This window comes from Peromyscus maniculatus, chromosome 1 (genome assembly GCF_049852395.1).
Source record: "Peromyscus maniculatus bairdii isolate BWxNUB_F1_BW_parent chromosome 1, HU_Pman_BW_mat_3.1, whole genome shotgun sequence".
NCBI classification, from domain to species: Eukaryota; Metazoa; Chordata; class Mammalia; order Rodentia; family Cricetidae; genus Peromyscus; species Peromyscus maniculatus.
This window is the reverse complement of record NC_134852.1, coordinates 160,673,433-160,694,725: the sequence shown is the minus strand read 5'-3', so window position 1 is coordinate 160,694,725 and position 21,293 is coordinate 160,673,433. Positions and strand designations below refer to the sequence as shown.

The 21,293-nt window shown below is 39.4% G+C and overlaps 1 protein-coding gene across 1 annotated transcript in view; it reads right to left on the bottom strand.

The window, feature by feature from the left end:
• Positions 1–21,293, bottom strand: part of LOC102915364 (solute carrier family 22 member 19-like) — a 334,849-nt gene that overhangs the window by 184,512 nt on the left and 129,044 nt on the right. The window lies entirely within an intron of this gene.

The following is a 21,293-nucleotide window of genomic DNA, read 5'->3' as shown; positions in this document are numbered from 1 at the left end:
CATTGGTTCTGTGTTTCTTATTTAATAAGACTGTTGGTTACATCTACACTTCCTCAAGTCTATCATTTTAACTGGAGACCAATTAGTTTGTACATGCCCTTGATCAGGTAGTTGCTGTATGGTTACCAGATAAATTAAGTTTGATTGTTTGAACAGGCTGTCTCTCTGTAACCTTATAATCCAATACTTAAATAGTTTCACACTTAAATTCTTCTGTCTGAGTCTGAATTTCTCTATAATTCATTTTAACAGGTTTTTCTAAAGCTTTTTATCTTGGCACTTAAATTAACCAATTTTTTAAAATACAAAAATAAGGACAATTAAACAAATATGTATAATTGATGTTACATATATCCCATCAACATTAATGCTCTCATTTTATTGCTTCATTTTTAGATTGCCTAATTTTTTTTGTTCTTGTTTTGGTTTTTTGAGACAGGGTTTCTCTGTGTAGCTTTGCGCCTTTTCCTGGAACTCACTTGGTAGCCCAGGCTGGGCTTGAACTCACAGAGATCCGCCTGCCTCTGCCTCCAGATTGCTGGGATTAAAGGCGTGTGCCACCACCGCCCGGCTTTGCCTAATGTTTTATCAAACAAAGACCAATATCATTCCATTGTAAAGATATTTCTCATTTTTTTATTGTGGGAAAAATTTTAACTTTTAAGTGATTTCTCCCTTTAAGATATCTGATATCTAATTGACTTACCAAGTCTGCATAGAACAGTAGAAGTCCGAGGGAGTTTCAAAACAGCTACCTAGTGTGGTTGCAGTCTGAGCCAGAGAGAGAGAGAGAGAGAGAGAGAGAGAGAGAGAGAGAGAGAGAGAGAGAGAGAGAGAGAGCCTACTACCTATCAGGAGAAGAAAAAAATCTGAAAGCTGAAGTCCAGCCACATGCTCCAACTTGAGCTATTTCACTCCTGAGCCACTTGTACCTTTGGCTCCTTTAAGTTCTGACCATGTGAGTTGGCAATCTGGACACAAGTATCTCCAGCTGTGTGTAGCCGGACCACTTGTAGCTCTGGCAATGCCTGGGGCCTGTAACCCTTGGCCTGTAGGGCCACCAACCATTTTTTAATGAATTCTTGCCATATTTGGTGCCAAATGTAGATGAATTTCTAAACCATCTTATAAAACAAGAAACAAAGAGCCAAACACAGAGGTAGAGCCAAAGAGATCAGACAACAAGCGAAGAGCCAAAACTCGCCTTATCTTACCACCTCACCGTTGTTGCTTCCCCAGAGAGACCTTCTTCCCATCTAACCCGATTTTTTATTGCCTTCTTGTTCTGCCTTGTCATTGGCTCTAAGCCCAGCCACATGACATCCTCATCACTGCCTGTCTATAAAGACCTCTAGGTCTCTATGGTTGGTACTGGAATTAAAGGCTCATGTCACCATGCTTGGCTGTGTTCTTGATCACACAGAGACTCTGCCTGCCCTGTTATGACATGATTAAGGGTGTGTGCTACCACCCCCTGACTTCTGTTATGGCTCACTAGGTGACCTGGCTATGTGACCTGTGATTTCCAGGCAAACTTTATTTATTACCATACAAATAAAAACACATTTCAGCACAATTAAAATATCACCACGCTCATCTGTCCCATGGCATGCAGCCATTGGTACATCATACAAATTTCCAGGAACTATAGTGAAGCATTTTTCATTTGTTTCTTGGGAGTAATTTGCTTTATGTTGAATCTATTTAACATAGTTAATGAAAAGAATCTGAAAGTAAATGCAAAAGAATTATGGTGCATTTCTCCACCTTTGCTATCTGACATGAGTTAGATCAATTCATTCCCATGTTTACATATTCATAGTTGTGAGAGGCTGGAAAAAGACAGGGCCTTAAAGTGCTCCAGTTCAAAGCTCCCATAGAAGTTTGATGATTCAGATAGTAAATGTGAGGATCACAGTAAGTGAAAGATAAGTGTTGGAGCTCTTACATTTCAGTGAGTAATAGAGAGGCACACAATAATGTATATTCTGCTAATTTAAATTAATATCTGTGTATAATATACACACTTACCTACCTATTGGCATACATATATACACGTGTGAATGAAATTTCCTGGAAAGAAGTTGTTACTACAATGGCTAATAAACTGATTAGAACTTCAATGATGTGAAGAGGGTGGAATGTTGGAGGTGCGGAGCTGAATTATTCACTCTGGGCCATCTCTCATCCTCCTAATAACCATTTACTGTCCTCACTATTTGTGAGTAAATGACTTTGTGACCACTAGGCAAAGTCTTTGGAATCTACAAAACGACCACCATTTTCTAACATCCAAAAGGCTATAATGCCATCTGATAGCACCCAAGGCCCATAGATGAGATTTCCCCCCCTTTTCTGTGACCTGTATGTCTGATGTAAAATGTTCTGATTCATAATTTCCATCTTTGAGTATAAACTGCAGGAAACTCTTACCAGATAGGAACATGGGATTTGGCATAAGCAAACTCTATAGTCCTGAGCTCTGGTTATTCGTATTTGGGTCCAGTGTGTTTCTTTTTCTGCTTTCAGAGGAGTGTCATGTTTTTGCATTGATGCATAAATGAGCTTTAACACACAGTATATACATTGACCTAAAATTCTTTTCTCTTGGAGTCACTTCTTGGGCATTCTTTATCCCTTTTTCACTATGAACTTAATTTTATCGGTATCTTCTATGAGCCTGCTTTCTTTTTAATTTTTTTCACATAATACATATTGATTATGCCGTTTCCTCATCCCCTTAAAACCTCCAAGATCCTGCTCCCCTTCCAACCCACACAACTTCATGATTTCTCTCTCTCAAAAACAAAACAAAACAAAACAAGCATACAAAAATCAAAAGTGAAAAATCCCTGAAAGGGGCTGGAGAGATGCTAAATTTATTAATCACTGGTTGCTCTTCTAGAGGCCATGATTAACTCCCTGCACCTACAACTGGCTTACTCAGCATTAATGTAGGAGGGAAGGACTTGGTCTGGCCCCAACTTGGTATGCCAGCCTCTATTGATTCCCCTAGGGAGGTCTTCTGCTCTATGAGGAGGAGATGGGGGTAAGATGGAGGCTTGTGGGGAGGATCAGGAGAAGAGGAGGGAGAGGAAACAAGGGTTAGTATGTAAAAGGAAAAAAATTTTCCTTTTAAATAAAAAATTATAAAACAAAATAAAAACACACAAAAACAGAAACAAAAACAAAAATCTATTGAAAGATTTAGTAAACTCAAGTTCACTGTGTAAGTTAATAGTTCATTCCTTCCTTTTCCATAAAAGAGTCTAATGAACTGAATAAAGACATAATGTGGACTTCTTGTCTTGGTGTATTGTAGGCCAGTTAACTGTGGGATATCCTGTCATAATGATCAGAAATGTAGTCTTAACTTTGCTATGCTATCTTGACCAGACGTGGTCATTAGTCCATCATTATTCCTTTGGCTTTCCCTCATTGGTTTAAGAGTTCTGGCTTTATTGGCCCAGACATTAAATTTAGGTCCATGTTGAATTTTGTTATAAACACAAGAACTGGCTGAATAATCCTTTTAAAATCTGAGGAAGCTATGATCTAATGTAAATAAAGCCTTGAATATCATTCTGCATTCTTTATTTCCACAATATATTTACAACAAAATTTTTTCCCTTGAGTGCTGTGTTACTGTATTTTAGTATCATCACCAGCTCAGTGTCCAACAATCGTTAAAGGGTCGAGGCATAGTATTTTGTCTTGTGGCTAGTCACTGAGTTATTTGCTATTGTCATATTTCTGTAATAATTACAGGGGAATTCTGCTTTGTTTAAAAGGAACTTATGGTTTAAAATTTATTCTTCTCACATATAATACATCCTGACTACAGCCTTCATTCTATCCCCTTCTCCCAATTCACTCCCACCTTCCCTTTCCCATAGATCCATAGCTCCTTCTTAAAAGAGGAGGCCTCCCAGTGAAATCAATGGAATATTTATAGGAATGAAAGACACTATAAGGAGATGAAATAGGACTAGGCATTAACCCTCATATCAAGGTTTGATGAGGTAATCCATTAAAAGAGAAAAGGTCCAATGAAAAGGCAAAAGAGTAGAAACCCCCTGTCTCTCTTTGTTAGGAGTCCAACAACAACCCCAAGCTAGACAGTCACATCATAAACGCCTGGTGCAGACCCATGCAGGCTCTGTGGTTGCCACTCCAGTCACTATGAGCCCCTATGGGCCCTGCTTAATTGATTCTGTGGGCTGTGTTCTCCTGGTGTCCTTGACCCCTCTGACTCCAAAAATCTTTCTTCCACCTCTTCTGCAGGTTCTACAAGCTCTGCCTAATGTTTGTCTGTGAGTTTCTCCATCTACTTCCATCAGCTGCTGTAGGAATCCTCTCTGATTTCCATTGGGCTAGGCACTGATCTGTGAGTACAACAGAATGTTACTAGGAATCATTTTATGCCTTATTTTTTGTCAGTAACATTTGGTTCTATCCTAGGTCTCTGAGCCATCCAACTTCTGATTCTCGGCTATCTACTTCTGAGTATATCACGTTTTATGGCATTTGTCATTTTCGTGTTTGGAGAGTCGCCCTGTTTGGAGGTTGACCTACTTCATCATATTGGGGTGACAGATTTCAGAATCCTCATTATCCTTTCCTTATATTGTTTGTGTGCATGCACTCTTGCATTTTGTAGTATTCTATACACTTAGCTCATAGGACTAATGTGTTTTATGTATCCACACCACAGGTTCTTTGGTTCAATTACCTCTTCTTTACCATGGTAGAGTGTGGGAGCCCATTCTCGATTCCTCGTGGCTTTACCCAGCAGGTCCAATTGGAGGATGATCAGGACCACGGGCCTGAGTGCAGGTGTCTGAGATGGTCTGCACTTGGCTGTGCTGGGGGAGGAGGTCTTTTGCTCCACCCCTTGGCATCTCTATAAAAACCCTGGGGCAGAGATAGTCAGGGCCTGTTGGAAAAGGTTCCAGGCCCTCTCGAGGCTATCCTTTATTTTCGATCTGTTTATCTCTTCAAGATTCTCTGCTATAAATCCTTCTATCTAATATTTCCTGCTGCTCGCACTCAAGAAAACTCTGGGGACTGTGGGAGTGGTGCATAAACGCCCCACAGAATGTCGCCATGAACAGGGACTAAAGAAAAAAAGAAAAAAAGGGACCAAAGAAAAGAAAAGGGGGACTAAAAAAAAGGGGGGGACTAAAGACAAATGAACAGGAACTAAAGACAAAGTAATAGGGGCTAAAGATAAAGGAAAATAATAGTTTTATTACAGAGTTTTTGGTGAAAGTGCGGAGTCAGCCCTGCCAGTGGAAAGGCATTCCGATGTTATGGAAAATATATATTTTTTATATATATTATTGAGAAGCAGGGGTTTTATCCATGAGACAAAAGGAAAGTGGACTGGAAGAATGTCCGATGCTGCAGCGAAATTATCTTCTGTCAAAATTTTCTATCTTCTATCCCTTTCTCATTTCTATCTGTGAAAAATAAGTATAAGGTATAGGGTAGTAATATAGTGTAGAAAAACTTAGAAGTGTAAGATTGTGTAGGAAAAAATAAATAAGGCAACTAGACAGAAAAACTCTTCAATTTTCTAACTTTGGGGTCTATGAAAGCAAACTGGGGGGGGAAATCTTTCTTTGGGCTTTACGGGTAGTAAAAAAGCTCTTCTTTGAGCTTATGGGGAAGAAAAGGTTTCCTATGGAAACTTTTGACCTGGGGACAGCTGAAATGCTAAGTCCAAGTGGCAGGAGAAAGTGTTTTCTCCCTGAGGCAAAAATGGGGGTGTAAGAAGTCAAAGTTTAAAGTTGGGAAGTTTTGGGAAAAGTTGGTCTTTCTTTATCCTGGGGGAAAAAATATTTCTCTTAAACTATAAAGCTTTTCTTGGAAAATTTGGGGGAAAAAAATCTCTCTAAAAAGCCTTAATTTTTCTCAAAAGCTCTTAAACTTAAAAACTAAAGCCTTTAACTTTCTCTCTCAGAAGGACAAAAATTAGAATCACCTGAAGATATTAGTATTAGCTCTAAGGGAAAACAACAAAACTTTTAAGACAGCAAAACCTCTCTAAGTTCTCTTTCAAACTTTAAAAATCCTCCCTGCAATGCAGGAGGCAGGGACAAGTTCCTAAAAACTTCTTCGAAGCTCTGTCTCTTCAAGCTAGTAAAAGACAGTGGGTCAGAGTACCCTGAGGGAAACGCTTGGGGAGAGTAAGGGTGACGAGCTATAGAGAGCCCCAAAGGGCAGGAAACTTTGAGAAAAGCAGAAAAACCAGGCTTTTCAGTTACAGCCAAGGCATCAAGGGTTTTGTTTGAGCGTTTCAGAATGAAAAGGTGCTCCTAATCGTCCTAATGCAAAGATCCCCTGAAGCAATGCAAACTGTTAGCCTTGAATCCTTCTGACCAAAAACCCAGAGTTGACTGGCCAGCGTCTCTGAGTTGGAGTGCATTTCGGGGATACTAGGGTTCCTGCAGTTATAAACTTCCCAGAGCACAGAGCTGAGGCAGGAAGGTGCAGGACCCAGGGGAAGATTGCTAATGAACAAACAAAGCTAAAGCCGGTGGAAACGGCACAGTTATCCACTTTGCTACAAGTCCCGGGTTAATAGGTCCACAGCTGCAAAAAGAAATCTGAGAAAAGCTTTCCTATCAGAGTAAGGACCTTTCTGGGAAAACAGTAAAGCTGAACTGTTTCTGAAACAGTTGTGCTGCTGAGTCAGAACGCTGTCTGGGGAAAGAGCCCAGCCAGGGCAGAACAGAACTATCCAGGAGTAAACCTTTCTTTTCTGTCAGAGAAAGCACCTCTTTGAGAAAAGCTTTGTTTCAACTGACTCCCTGAGATGAGGGAGTGTAGCCCTGAGAGGTGATTGCCTCTGGCATAAGCTCTGTCCTTGAGCACCCAGACAAGCAAATGCAACCCACTGGGGGACTGGGCCAGGTGAAGGCCTGATGAAACAAAACGCCTGTCCTAATGGGAGTTTAGAAATGGCGAAAACCTCCCTTGTTAGATTTTCAGTCTGTACACAAACCACACAGACCCTGAAAACAAACTGACAAAAAGCCCCTACCTTCAGTAGCAGGGAAAGCTGCCACTGTAGTGTCGGAAACTGTTTCTGGGGTAGAGGGGATAAACTGAGAACAAACTGGATACTGTCAGGGAGAAAGACTCTGAAGAAAGAGGGGACAGATTCTTCCTCAGAAAATGCATGACCAGCTGCGGCAGCAGCCATAGGGACAGGCCCGGCAGCAGAGACAAGCAGATGCAAGTAGGCCCACGGCAGCAGCCGGCCAAGGTAGACTGGCCCAACAGAGGTAGGCAGGCCTGGAGTGGAGGCAGGCAGGCACAGCAGGCGGCGGCCGAAACACAGTCGCAATAAAGACCAGAAACAGAGCTATTAACTCTGAAGAGGTAGTGAAAACAAACTCTTAATCAAAAGTTTGGAACAGGGACTCCTTTAACCCCAACACCCGGGGAAGAAGCTATCTCCATGGGACAGAACCAGAACCAATCTGAACACTCCATCTGAGGCCAACCCAGGGTCCAGCTGCTGATCCTGGGAAACCCAACAACTTGGAGGTGTTGGTGAGACTACCCAGCTCAGCTGAAATCCATCTGGGAGAGGATTCAGATCCCTACAGTTTGAAGTCTGAAGAAACAAGATCAGCTGAGGAGTTGACAAATGAACAAAATGTGACCTGGGAAAACAGAAGAAGGTGCTGCCCAGCCACCAAACCAGATCACCAGAATCATAAGTATATACTTCACCAACTGAGATCAGCTGCTGCTGAAGAAACAGCCCAATAGCACCAATTTAACCAAGAACTCCTACGGAACCAAGACTAAAAATTAGAACAAGGGAGGCACTCTCAGACACAGACACCACCTGCACCGAGCAGAGGAAGAGATGAGTAGATGCCAGTGCAAAAATACAGGCAACGACATAAAGACCTGTATGGCAATATCAGAACATAGTGATTCTACACCTGCAAGACCTAAACATACCAGGACAGAAGAAACAGAAGAAATCAACCCTAAAAATGACTTTAAGAAGATGATAGAGGCCCTTAAAGAAGAAATAAAACATTCCCTTATAGAGGAAATAAAAACTTCCCCTAAAGAGGAAATGAAAAACTCCATTAAAGAGGAAATAAAAAACTCCCTTACAGAAATGGAAGAAAAAACGAACAAAAAATGGGAAGAAATCAAATCAAGCCAAGAAAAAGCAATTAAACAGATGAAAGAAACATTCCAAGATCTGAAAAATGAATTTGAGACAATAAAGAAAACACATGCTGAGGGAATGCTGGAAATAGAAATCCTGACTAAACGAACAGGAACTACAGAAACAAGCATAACCAACCGATTGCAAGACATGGAACGGAGAATCTCTGGCACTGAAGGCACAATAGAGAAAATAGATTCGTCAGTCAAAGAAAACACTAAAGACAAAAAAGTCATAACACAAAACGTACAAGAAATTTGGGACACCATGAAAAGACCAAACCAAGAATAATAGGGATAGAAGGAGAAGAATACCAACTCAAAGACACAGAAAATATATTCAACAAAATCATAGAAGAAAACTTTCCTAACCTAAAGAAAGAAATACCTATGAAGATACAAGAGGCTTACAGAACACCGAATAGGCTGGATTAAAAAAAAAAGTTCCCTCGCCACATAATAATCAAAACACTAAACACACAGAACAAAGAAAAAATACTAAGAGCCGCAAAGGAAAAAGACCAAGTAACATATAAAGGCAAACCCATCAGAATAACACCAGACTACTCAATAGAGACTATGAAAGCTAGAAGATCATGGACAAATCTCATGCAGACACTAAGAGACCATGGATGCCAACCCAGACTATTATACCCAGCAAAACTCTCAATCACCATAGGCGGAGTAAACAAAATATTCCAGGATAAAACCAGATTTAATCAATACCTGTCCACAAACCCAGCCCTACAGAAAGCACTTGAAGGGAAAATCCAACCCAAAGAAGCTAAACACATCCATGAAAAATCAAGCAATAGATAATCCCACACCAACATACAGCACAGAAGGACAACACAACACAACCACAAAAAATAACAGAAATTAACAATCACTGGTCATTAATATCCATCAATATCAATGGTCTCAACTCACCTATAAAAAGACACAGGCTAACAGAATGGATAAGAAAACAGGACCCATCCATCTGCTGCATACAAGAAACACACCTTAACTTCAAAGACAGACACTACCTCCGAGTAAAGGGCTGGGAAAAGGCTTTCCAAGCAAATGGACCTAAGAAACAAGCTGGTGTAGCTATTCTAGTATCTAATAAAATAGACTTCAAACTAAAATCAATCAAAAGAGATCAGGATGGACATTACATATTTATCACAGGAAAAATCCACCAAGATGAAGTCTCGATCCTAAACACTTATGCTCCAAATACAAAAGCACCCACATTCATAAAAGAAACACTACTAAAGTTTAAAATGCACATCAAACCCCACACATTAGTAGTGGGAGATTTTAACACACCACTCTCACCAAAAGACAGATCTACCAGACTGAAACTTAACAAAGAAATAAAGGACCTAACAGATGTTATGACTCAAATGGACCTAATAGATATCTACAGAACATTCCATCCTAACACAAAAGAATATACCTTCTTCTCAGCACCCCATGGAACCTTCTCAAAAATTGACCACATGCTTGGACACAAAACAAATCTCAACAGATACAAAAAAATTAGAAAAACCTCCTGTATCTTATCAGACCACCATGCCTTAAAGTTAGACCTCAACAACAACAAAAATTATAGAAAACCCACAAACTCATGGAAACTGAATAATGCCTACCTGAAACATCAATGGGTCAAGGAAGAAATAAATAAAGAAATTAAAGGTTTCCTAGAATTCAATGAAAATGAAAGTACAACATACCCAAACTTATGGGACACTATGAAAGCAGTGCTAAGAGGAAAATTCATAGCTCTAAATGCACACATAAAGAAGATGGAGCAATCCCATACCAATGAATTAACAGCACAACTGAAAGCTCTAGAACAAAAAGAAACAAACTCACCCAGGAGAAAGAGACGCCAGGAAATAATCAAATTGAAGGCTGAAATCAACGAAATAGAAAACAAGAGAACAATACAAAAAAAATCAATGAAACAAAGAGTTGGTTCTTTGAAAAAATCAACAAGATAGACAAACCCCTAGCCAAATTAACCAAAAGGCAAAGAGAGAGCACCCAAATTCACAAAATCAGAAATGAAAAGGGAGACATAACAACAGACAAAGAGGAAATCCAGAGAATCATCAGATCATACTTCAAAAACCTGTACTCCACAAAAATAGAAAACCAGGAAGAAATGGACAATTTTCTGGATAAATTCCACATACCAAAATTAAATCAACACCAGATAAACCATTTAAATAGATCAATATCCCCTAAAGAAATAGAAACAGTCATCAAAAGTCTCCCAACCAAAAAAAAGCCCAGGACCAGATGGTTTCAGTGCAGAATTCTACCAGACTTTCAAAGAAGAACTAATACCAATACTCTTCAAAGTGTTCTACACAACAGAAACAGAAGGAACACTACCAAACTCTTTTTATGAGGCTACAATTACCCTGATACCCAAAACACACAAAGATGCAACAAAGAAAGAGAACTACAGGCTGATCTCCCTCATGAACATCGATGCAAAAATACTCAATAAAATATTGGCAAACCGAATCCAAGAATACATCAAACAAATTATCCATCATGACCAAGTAGAATTCATCCCCGGGATGCAAGGATGGTTCAACATATGAAAATCAGTCAATGTAATACACCATATAAACAAACTGAAAGAAAAAAAACCACATGATCATCTCCTTAGATACTGAAAAAGCCTTTGACAAAATCCAACACACCTTCATGATGAAGGTCTTAGAAAGATCAGGAATACAAGGAACATTTCTAAACATAATAAAGGCAATTTATAGCAAGCCAACAGCAAACATCAAATTAAATGGAGAGAAACTCAAAGCAATACCACTAAATTCAGGAACAAGACAAGGCTGTCCACTCTCCCCATATTTATTCAATATAGTACTAGAAGTTCTAGCTAGAGCAATAAGACAACAAAAGGAGATCAAAGGGATGCAAATTGGCAAGGAAGAAGTCAAACTTTCATTATTTGCAGATGATATGATAGTATACATAAGTGACCCCAAAAACTCTACCAGGGAACTCCTACAACTGATAAACTCCTTCAGTAAAGTGGCAGGATACAAGATCAACTCCAAAAAATCAGTAGCCCTCCTATACACAAATGATAAAAGGGCTGAGAAAGAAGTCAGAGAAACATCACCCTTTACAATAGCCACAAATAATATAAAATACCTTGGGATAACACTAACTAAACAAGTGAAGGACCTTTTTGATAAGAACTTTAAATCTCTAAAGAAAGAAATTGAAGAAGATATCAGAAAATGGAAGGATCTCCCATGCTCATGGATAGGCAGGATTAACATAGTAAAAATGGCAATCTTACCAAAAGCAATCTACAGATTCAATGCAATCCCCATCAAAATCCCAACACAATTCTTCACAGATTTGGAAAGAAAAATACTCAACTCCATATGGAAAAACAAAAGACCCAGGATAGCTAAAAGAATCCTATATGATAAAGCAACTTTCGGAGGCATCACCATCCTTGACCTCAAACTCTACTATAGAGCTATAGTAATAAAAACAGCTTGGTACTGGTGTAAAAACCGACATACAGACCAATGGAATCGAATTGAAGACCCTGACATTAATCCATGCACATATAAACACCTGGTTTTTGACAAAGGAGCCAAAACTATACAATGGAAGAAAGAAAGTATCTTCAACAAATGGTGCTGGCATAACTGGATGTCAATATGTAAAAGATTACAAATAGATCCATATCTGTCACCATGCACAAAACTCAAGTCCAAGTGGATCAAAGACCTGAATATAAATCCAGTTACACTAAACTTAATAGAAAAGAAAGTAGGAAGCACTCTTGAACACATTGGCACCGGAGACCATTTCCTAAATAAAACACCAACAGCACAGACCCTGAGCACAACAATAAGTGGGACCTCTCGAAATTGAGAAGCTTTTGCAGGGCAAAAGAAACAGTCAATAAGACAAAAAGACAGCCAACAGAATGGGAAAAGATCTTCACCAACCCCACATCTGACAGAGGATTGATCTCCACAGTATATAAAGAACTCAAAAAAAAAAAAAAAAAAAAAAAAAAAAAAAAGAACTCAAGAAACTAGACACCAAAATATTAAACAGTCCAATTAAAAAATGGGCTAAAGAGCTAAACAGAGAATTCACAAAACAAGAATCACAAATGGCTGAAAGACATTTCAAGAAATGCTCAACATCCTTAATCATCAGAGAAATGCAAATCAAAACGACTCTGAGATACTACCTTACACCTGTCAGAATGGCTATGATCAAAAACACCAATGACAGTCTATGTTGGAGAGGATGTGGAGCAAAGGGAACACTCCTTCATTGTTGGTGGGAATGTAAACTTGTACAACCACTGTGGAAATCAGTATGGCGGTTTCTCAGAAAATTAGGAATCGAACTACCTCAAGACCCAGCCATCCCACTCTTGGGCCTATATCCAAGGAATGCTGATTCATACCATAAAGATACATGCTCAGCTATGTTCATAGCAGCACTATTTGTAGTAACCAGAACCTGGAAACAACCTAGATGCCAGTCAACGGAAGAATGGATGAAAAAATTTTGGTACATACACACAATGGAGTACTACTCAGCAGAGAAAAACAATGAAAGCATGAAATTTGCAGGCAAATGGATGGAACTAGAAAAAATCATCCTGAGTGAGGTAACCCAAACCCAGAAAGACAGTCATGGTATGTACTCACTCATAAGTGGATTCTAGATATAAAATAAAGAACAATCAGACCACAACCCATACAACCATGGAGGTTATAAATATAGCATGGAGGTCCCTAGGACGACTGTGGCCTATAATAAATTTCGGTTTTACTCAATTATTGAAAAAAAAAATAGCCAAACAAATGGAAACACATGAACTATGAACCAAAAGCTGAGGGGTCCACAGCTGGATCAGGCCCTCTGAATAGGTAAGACAGTTGATTGGCTTGATCTGTTTGGGAGGCAACTAGGCAGTGGGACCAAGTCCTGTGCTCATTGCATGAGTTGGCTGTTTGAAACCTGTAGCTTATGCAGGGATACTTGGCTCAGGCTGGGAGGAGGGGATTGGACCTGCCTGGACTGAGTCTACCAGGTTGTTCGCAGTCCTCGGGGGAGGCTTTGCCCTGGAGGAGGTGGGAATGTGGGGTAGGTTGGGGTTAAGGGGAGGGGGTGGGAGGGGGGAGAACAGGGGAACCCGTGGCTGATATGTAGAACTGAATGGTATTGTAAAATAAAATTAAAGGAAAAAAAATACAAAAAAATAAATGGAGGGCCTGGCAGGAAAAAAAAAAAGAAAGAAAAGAAAAGAAAATGCATGACCTGACAAAGTTACTAGAATTGAAGGCAGATTCAGGGGGAGAGAAAAAGCCCCTACCTCCAAAAGCAGCTAGCAGAGGTACAGAGCTGCAGACAGATAGCTGAAGCTCTGCATCTGGTGGTGGTGGGGGGGGGGGGAGGAACAAGCAAAATGAGAATAAGATCAGTGGGAGAAAAATCTCTCCGAAAGAGCTATGGAAAAGCTGTTGTACATGATCTTGTTTTTCACTGACTGGCTAAAACACACAAACCCCGAGGACAGTTGCTATCAGAAATGCCTGCCTCAATGCCGGCTAACGAGGCAGGTGTGGTTCTGATCCGGGGCCAGTGTCTGATGAAGGAGAAACACCTGTTGAAGCCAGCTGAGAGACTAAAAACCTCCCAATGTGCCATAGCTGAAAATGTAAAATGCTTGTTCAAATCTCCCGTTGCAAAGGCTAGAGACTTTGTTCAAACCTCCCGGGCAAGAATTTGTAAGCAAGTCTAGTAAAAGAGAACCAGTTGACTCTCAGACCCGAAAAGAACTATGGGAAATGAATGATATAAGGGACTGATATGGAACTGATATTATTATGGACTGATATAAGGGAAATGCATTCTGGGAAAGGTAGTTTTTCTGCTAAAGATGGCGACATTGCCCTAAAACACTTTTGTTAGCTCAAAAATACGTTCATGGTAAACTTAAAATACAGCTTTTAAAAGAATAAGGAGGAAAATCATCTAAGAGTTTAAGTGTCAGTAAAAATTGAAAGGATACAAAACTAGGCGCTTTGAGGATTGGGTTTTGCTAAAATGCCTTATTTACCCTAATAGCTGTGCAAAGTTTTTACGGTAGTTGGATGACAAAAAGCTACCTTTAAGAGCAAACAAGCCACTTTAAAATCCTTAGGAAAGCAAGAGAAAGGAATTTACACACTGAATGTTGTCTTAGATATGAAGAAACTTATGTTGAAATTAAAAGTTCTTTGCCTTTTGAACAAATTGCCTGCCAATTGTTTCCTTTGCAAATCTAATAAGGATACAAGGAAACAGGCATTCAAAAAGAAATGACTGCTTTATAGATAGGAAACAAACTTCAGAAAATATAGCTGTCTTACAAAAGAGTTGCTTCACCTGAAAGTTCCTTATAAAAAAAATCAATGCTAAATATTACAGCTGCTGATAACTTCAGGAGTTAAAGCTAATGAAGTGAAAATACTAAATCCTGAAAATGCTTTTTCTCAAAGTAAGCTAATGAAGGATACGTTTCATGAAAGAACATCTATGTTCTTGACTCCTTTGAATAGTAACAGTTTTGGTGAAAATATTGGAACTTATAATCAAGTTAAAATGTTTCAACAAAGTCAAGATGCTATTCCACAAAAGAAAGCTGCCATGCTTTGTGGGCCATATTAGAGCTCACTCCAATCTTCCTGGTCCTTTAGCTGAGGGTAATGCAATAGCTGAGCATTATCCCAAGTGGAAATGGCTCAACAGTCACATGTTCTTCATCAAAATGATAAAAGCCTAAAAGAAAGTAATTCAATCTTGCCAAAGAAGCAGCTCATCAAATAGTTAAACCTTGTGGGGTATGTCCAAAATATTTTCCTGTCCCTCACTTTGGGGTAAACCCTCGAGATCTTCTTCCTAATCATCTATGGCAAATGGATGTTACTCATATCGCAGAATTTGGCAAATTAAGATATGTACATGTGACCATTGACACTTATTCATAATTTTTAATGGCTAGTGCACAACCTGGGGAAGCTACAAAACATGTAATTATGCACTGCTTAAAGTGTTTTTCGTATATGGGTTTACCAAAAATTATTAAAACTGATAATGGTTTTGGATATAGTAGTAAGGTATTTCAACAATTTTGTACCCAATGGGAAATCGTATATAAAACAGGTATTCCTTATAATCCTCAGGGACAAGGTATTGTGGAAAGGGCTCATAGCATTCTTAAAATACAACTTCAAACAATAAAAGGAAGAAATTTACCCTCAATTGCCACATAATGCATTAAATCATGCTTTTTGTTCTGAACTTTTTGAATATGGATATCTATGAACAGTCTGCCACAGATAGATTTTGACACAGTGGCACCCAAGCGACTTTTGCTCAAGTGAAATGGAAAGATCCCTGCTTGGGATTATGGAAGGGTCCCGATCCTGTTTTAATATGGGGTCAAGGACATGTTTGTGTTTTTTCACAAGAGGAGAATGAAGCTCAGTGGTTACCAGAGTGGCTGGTAAGGAGCGTGGAACTAAGGAAGGGTCAGCTCCAATGACGTTCCTATAAAGGATCGAGAATGAAAGTGGCTCAATTAGTGTTTCTGAGGTTTTGTCACTGGTTAATGCAAACAGTGAGGAAACAGTTCAGAGCTGTGCCGCTTTTGGCTTTACTAGCTTCTTTAGAAAAATACTTTATATCACCTAATAGCTATGCAGTATTTGGCTAAGAGCTTTACATCAGCTGAATACGGTAATTTCACCCTCAGCGTGAAGTGAAGTTTTTCGGTAGAATGAACCAAAAATACTGCTGTAATAGAAACGTTTGTCTGAATTGAAGCACTTAGGGGAACTACTAAGAATTTGGGTGAAGGGACAGCCTCTAGTTAAAAACCGTCTACTGCTGACAGTGCATCTCTGTCAGTTCCAGAAAGGCTGAGAGAACTCCACAACTTTGGGGTGTGGCTTCGTCCCAAGAATGTTACAATCCCCTAGCAACAAGTATCACAACTCTATAATGACAACACTCACTAAATCCCAGTGTTGTATAGAAAAGCTGACTATAGGCTCTGAACTTTGGAGATGATGTATGTACTTCCTGTCTGGTTGAGAGAATCTTTCTAATAGAGATAGTGATAATAATTAAGAGTAAGAAATAGAAAAAGATGAAAATAAGATATGTGAGTTTGTAGAAATTGTCTTATTAGATCTGTGTTAAGAAATCTTTAGGTGTTTGCTAAGTTAAATATATGCTAATGGTAGACCTATATATTTGTAAAATAGATCTATAGAGTTTCTTTAAGAATATAAGCTTGCAAGAAGTATCTAAGGTAGTCTTAAGACATGTAGTAATAAGCCTGTAAGAAGTAAAGATACTAGTTGTAAATGTAAATTTGAATAAGAAATAAGATAAGAAGTATATAAGAAGTAAATAAATATATTTGCTAAAGTACTTCTATAGTTTTCTTAAGTATAAATAAGTAGATGTTAATATGTTGTATGTGAGTTTGTAAAAACGTGTAAACGTTGAATGTGAGTCTAAATGCTTTGCAAGGCAAAAAATGTTATATGTGAGTTTGTAAAGTGTAAATGTTAAGTATGAGTCTATTTTTAATGTATATGGTTGAAAGAACCTGAGACACAGAAGGAAGTGTCCTAGTAGACTGCAAAGTAGTCAGTCTGAGCGGTTTTCAAAAGCTCCAGAAGCTGCTAAGAAGCTAAGAATGGCAGACGCCAGAACCAGCACCAGGCATCTGCAGCTGAGATCCGTGGAATATCAACGCAGCACAGAAAAACCTGAGCTAACAGCAAAAACAATGCAGTTTAGAATATTACTATAACTAAAAAGGTCTGTCTGTGAGAACAAAAGTTGCAGAGATGCTTGTTTGAACTAAAATTGTTAACTGCAAAAAGTTTTGGTTGTAAAACGTCTCTTCATATTTGGAAGTGAAAGCCTGATACCAGAATTTTTCTTGTTTGAACTTTTTGAACTTAAAATGAGATAAAATTACAAAAGATTTTGGTTATGGATTTCTCATATTTGGAAGGCTAGTACCAGAATTTATCATTTGAACTTTAAGACTTAAGAAATGAAATAAACAACAGAGATTTCATTGCAATGGGACAATTTCGAGTATTCACCTAGGAACGGTTTTCTGGAATTGGGTTAAAAATGGAACTGTTTAAATGAAGAAATTTATTTCTACCTAGAATCAAGATGCAGTTTTGTGTATGCATATATGCTTTCTAACTGATGATTCATGAATTGTTTTATGGAACTGTTTATGTAAGAATGGAATTACTTATGGAACTAGTTTTGTGTTACAAATGGAACTGTTTAAACAGAAGTTTGGGTTTTATAGCTAAGCTTGAGATTTTGCTTAAAAATTATAAAAAGGAGAGTTAATATTCCTTAGTCTATTTAATTTAAAAAATATTTTCTTTGAGTGGATTAATGTCATGTTTTGTTAGTAAGAAATGCAAATGGGGTATACTAAGAGACTACTTTTAAAGTGTGGAAAGAGTTTTATTAAGAAACTGCTTTTGGATGTTTTGCTAAAACTTTTCAAAGTGTTAATGGTTAGATGGAAAATATTGCTTTTCAATATGGGTCTGTAGGAATTGTATAAGTTTGGGTTCCTCTAACTAGGTTTAAGATTTTGTTTAAAAAATTATAAAGAAAAGGAGGAGTTATGAGATTGAATTATGTTCGCAGAAACCTATTGATATTAATGCACCCTGGTTTTGTGGAGTTAAGGAAATATTTAAATTTGATGTGAATACATCGAAGTTTTTCCTATGTTCTGTTGACAAGAAAATTCAAATGATTAAATTAAAGTTGTAAGATGGAGAAAATTGTTAACTATATATAGCACCATATATGCTAATTCAAATGGTTCTGTTAAGAGTATGCTTTGAGCTGTAAGATTGAGAGAATTGGGACTATGTATAGCAATATTTATGTTAACCTGATAATGGTAATGATGAAGCTAAGGGATTCTTTAAGTTTGTAGTCGCCTTAAGAGTTTTTGGTTTAGTAGCAGTCCAGTCATCCTTGTTCCACATCTAGTATCTGCCTATGAGTGAGTACATACCATATTTGTCTTTCTGAGTCTGGGTTACCTCACTCAGGATGATTTTTTTCTAGATCCATCCATTTGCCTGCAAACCTCATGATGTCATTGTTTTTCTCTGCTGAGTAGTATTCCATTGAGTATATGTGCCACAATTTATTTATCCATTCTTCAGTTGAAGGGCATCTAGGTTGTTTCCAGGTTTTGGCTTTTACAAACAATGCTGATATGAACATAGCTGAGCAAGTGCTCTTGTGGTATGATTGAGCATTTCTTGGGTATATGCCCAAGAGTGGTATAGCTGGATCTTGGGGGAGATTGATTCCCAATTTTATAAGAAAGCACCATATGTAAAACAGGACCCCAAGAAAGACACGGGGATCACCCAATGACGGAGAAATGGATGAGATCTACGTGAACAGCCTGGACATGAGTGGGAGCAATGAATGGCGAGGGTCGAGGGAAAGAGAGCAGGAGATCCCACCTGGATCAAGAACAGAGAGGGAGAACAAGGAATAAGAGACCATGGTAAATGAAGACCACATGAGAAAAGGAAGAAACAAAGAGCTAAAGAGGCCCACAGAAATCCACAAAGATACCCCCACAAAAGACTGCTGGCAATGGTCGAGAGACAGCCAGGACTGACCTACTCTGGTGATGGGATGGCCAAACACCCTAATAGTTGTGCCAGAAACCCCATCCAAGCACTGAGGAATCTGGATGCAGACATCCACGGCTAGGCCCCGAGTGGAGTGCTGGGAGTCTAATTAGTGAGAAAGAGAGGGTTTATATGAACCAGAATTGTTGAAACCAAGGTTGGATAAAGCACAGGGACAAATAGCCAAACGAATGGAAACACATGAACTATAAATCAAAGGCTGAGGGGCCCCCAACTGGATCAGGCCCTCTGAATAGGTGAGACAGTTGATTGGCTTGATCTGTTTGAGAGGCATCTAGGCAGTGGTACCAGGTCCTGTGCACATTGCATGAGTTAGCTGTTTGAAACCTGGGACTTATGCAGGGACTCTTGACTCAGTCTGAGAGGAGGGGTCTGGACCTGCCTGGACTGAGTCTATCAGGTCGATCTCAGTCCTCAAGGGTGGCCTTGATCTGGAGGTGGTGGGAATGGGGGATGGGCTGGGGGAAAGGGGAGGGGGGCAGGAAGGGGGAGAATAAGGGAATCTGTGGCTGTTATGTAGAACTGAATACTATTGTAAAATAAAATAAAATTTAAAAAAAGAGTTTTTGGTTTAGAAAGGGCTTGAGGCAGCTAAGACTGCTGTAGTCACCTTGGACCTAATTCAAAAGAGAAATGCCATCTATATCATCCTCTACTCCCATACTGGGAGGTGTAACAGCTATGGAGATTGCTGTAAGCCATTAATAGTTGTTTTTTTATATATTAAGAAGGGGTGACCTGTGGGAGCCCGTTCTCGGGTTCCTCGTGGCTTTACCCAGCAGGTCCAAATAGATGATCAGGACCACGGGCCTTAGTGCAGGTGTCTGAGATGGTCTGCACTTGGCTGTGCTCGGGGAGGAGATCTTTTGCTCCACCCCTTGGTATCTCTATTAAACCCCTAGTGGCTTAAGGTCTTTAAGGAATAGCTCATTCTGCTATATCTAAATAAGGTCCATGTCCAGCTTCCCTGTTCCTCCATACTTCACAACTCAAGCATTCATTAGTTTTGGCTGTGCTTAATAGATTAATTAGAACATTATCAGAAAAGCAGTTATACATAACCCATAGTCCAGAGAGCTCATGATCTGTGAAGCAGGTCTCCTTCAAGAAGGAGGCATAACACGGGCACTCTGCCAGGGACCTCCAAGGAGCTTAGTCCTATGGGACACGTATCTCCCATCTGCTATTATTGACATAATTGTTCATGTCACATGGACGGCACTGGAGTTGGTGTGGCACATATCTCTGGGAATGGTTGGGGGTCTCAGGTTTTGGGTTGGTTTGGGGGACAGTGTGGGATTTGTAGATTATAGGGTTCTATGGTGGGTAGTGGTGGTGGGAAGGCCTTCTCACAGGCATTTTGCATAGTGGTCTGCAACTGGGGGCTGCATTGTTTGAGTGTAGTGGGGCACAAGTTGTGCCCCTGGGCCTACGGTGTAGACACTGTGATGACCTGCTGGGAGAAGAGTCACTAACCTCTTGCTCCAATGGTAGCTGGCATAGTCTGTTTCAGGGAGTAGTTGCCATCTTGGGGGATGGATGGTTTTGCGGGACTGTGTGGGGCTTGTGGATACAGGATTTGATGGGGGGTGTGGATGGTCAGTTCTCTTGGTCCAGTTGGACAGGGTGGAGTCTGTGTCTCAGGGAGCAGCTCCAATCTCAGGAGGTGGGTGTGTTTGGGAGATGAAGTGGGACTTTAGATTACAGGGTCCAATGGGTGGTGGGGTTGCCAAAATTCTGGTTCCAATATTGTCACGTCTGCACTTGTGTCTACTAAACCATTCAAGAAATCTTCATTTATTCATATTTTTAAGTTTGGTCTTTGTTCATTTATAGAATTTTGTCAAAAAATTTTGCTTTATGGCTTATCCTGATTTTCCTATTCTCAATGTCTCAGCTGTTCTATTATTCTGAGCAGCCCAGTTTATTCCAATAGGCATTTGGTTACATAATTAGGCTGAGTAGGGGTTTCTTCTATAATGGCAGGAAAGGTCTGAACTGGATTTGCTGTGGGGGGCTTCATGGGGCCCCTCTGGGAGTTTCCTGAGGAAAGTGGCAAAAGATAACCTTGTCCGTCCCTTGTTGATCTACATTCATTGGTCCAATGTTTACCCTTATCACACCTTCTTCATATTCCAGAAGGGAGAGACATTCTGTTACTGTTGTTCCTGGAATAAACGTTCTTTCTAGGAATGCTCTGTTTATATTCTGTTTTCAAATGACCTTGATTTCCAAACCCAAAACATCGGATATTCCTATAAACCTTTTGAAATTGCTACTCCTATCCACATATAAGCATGG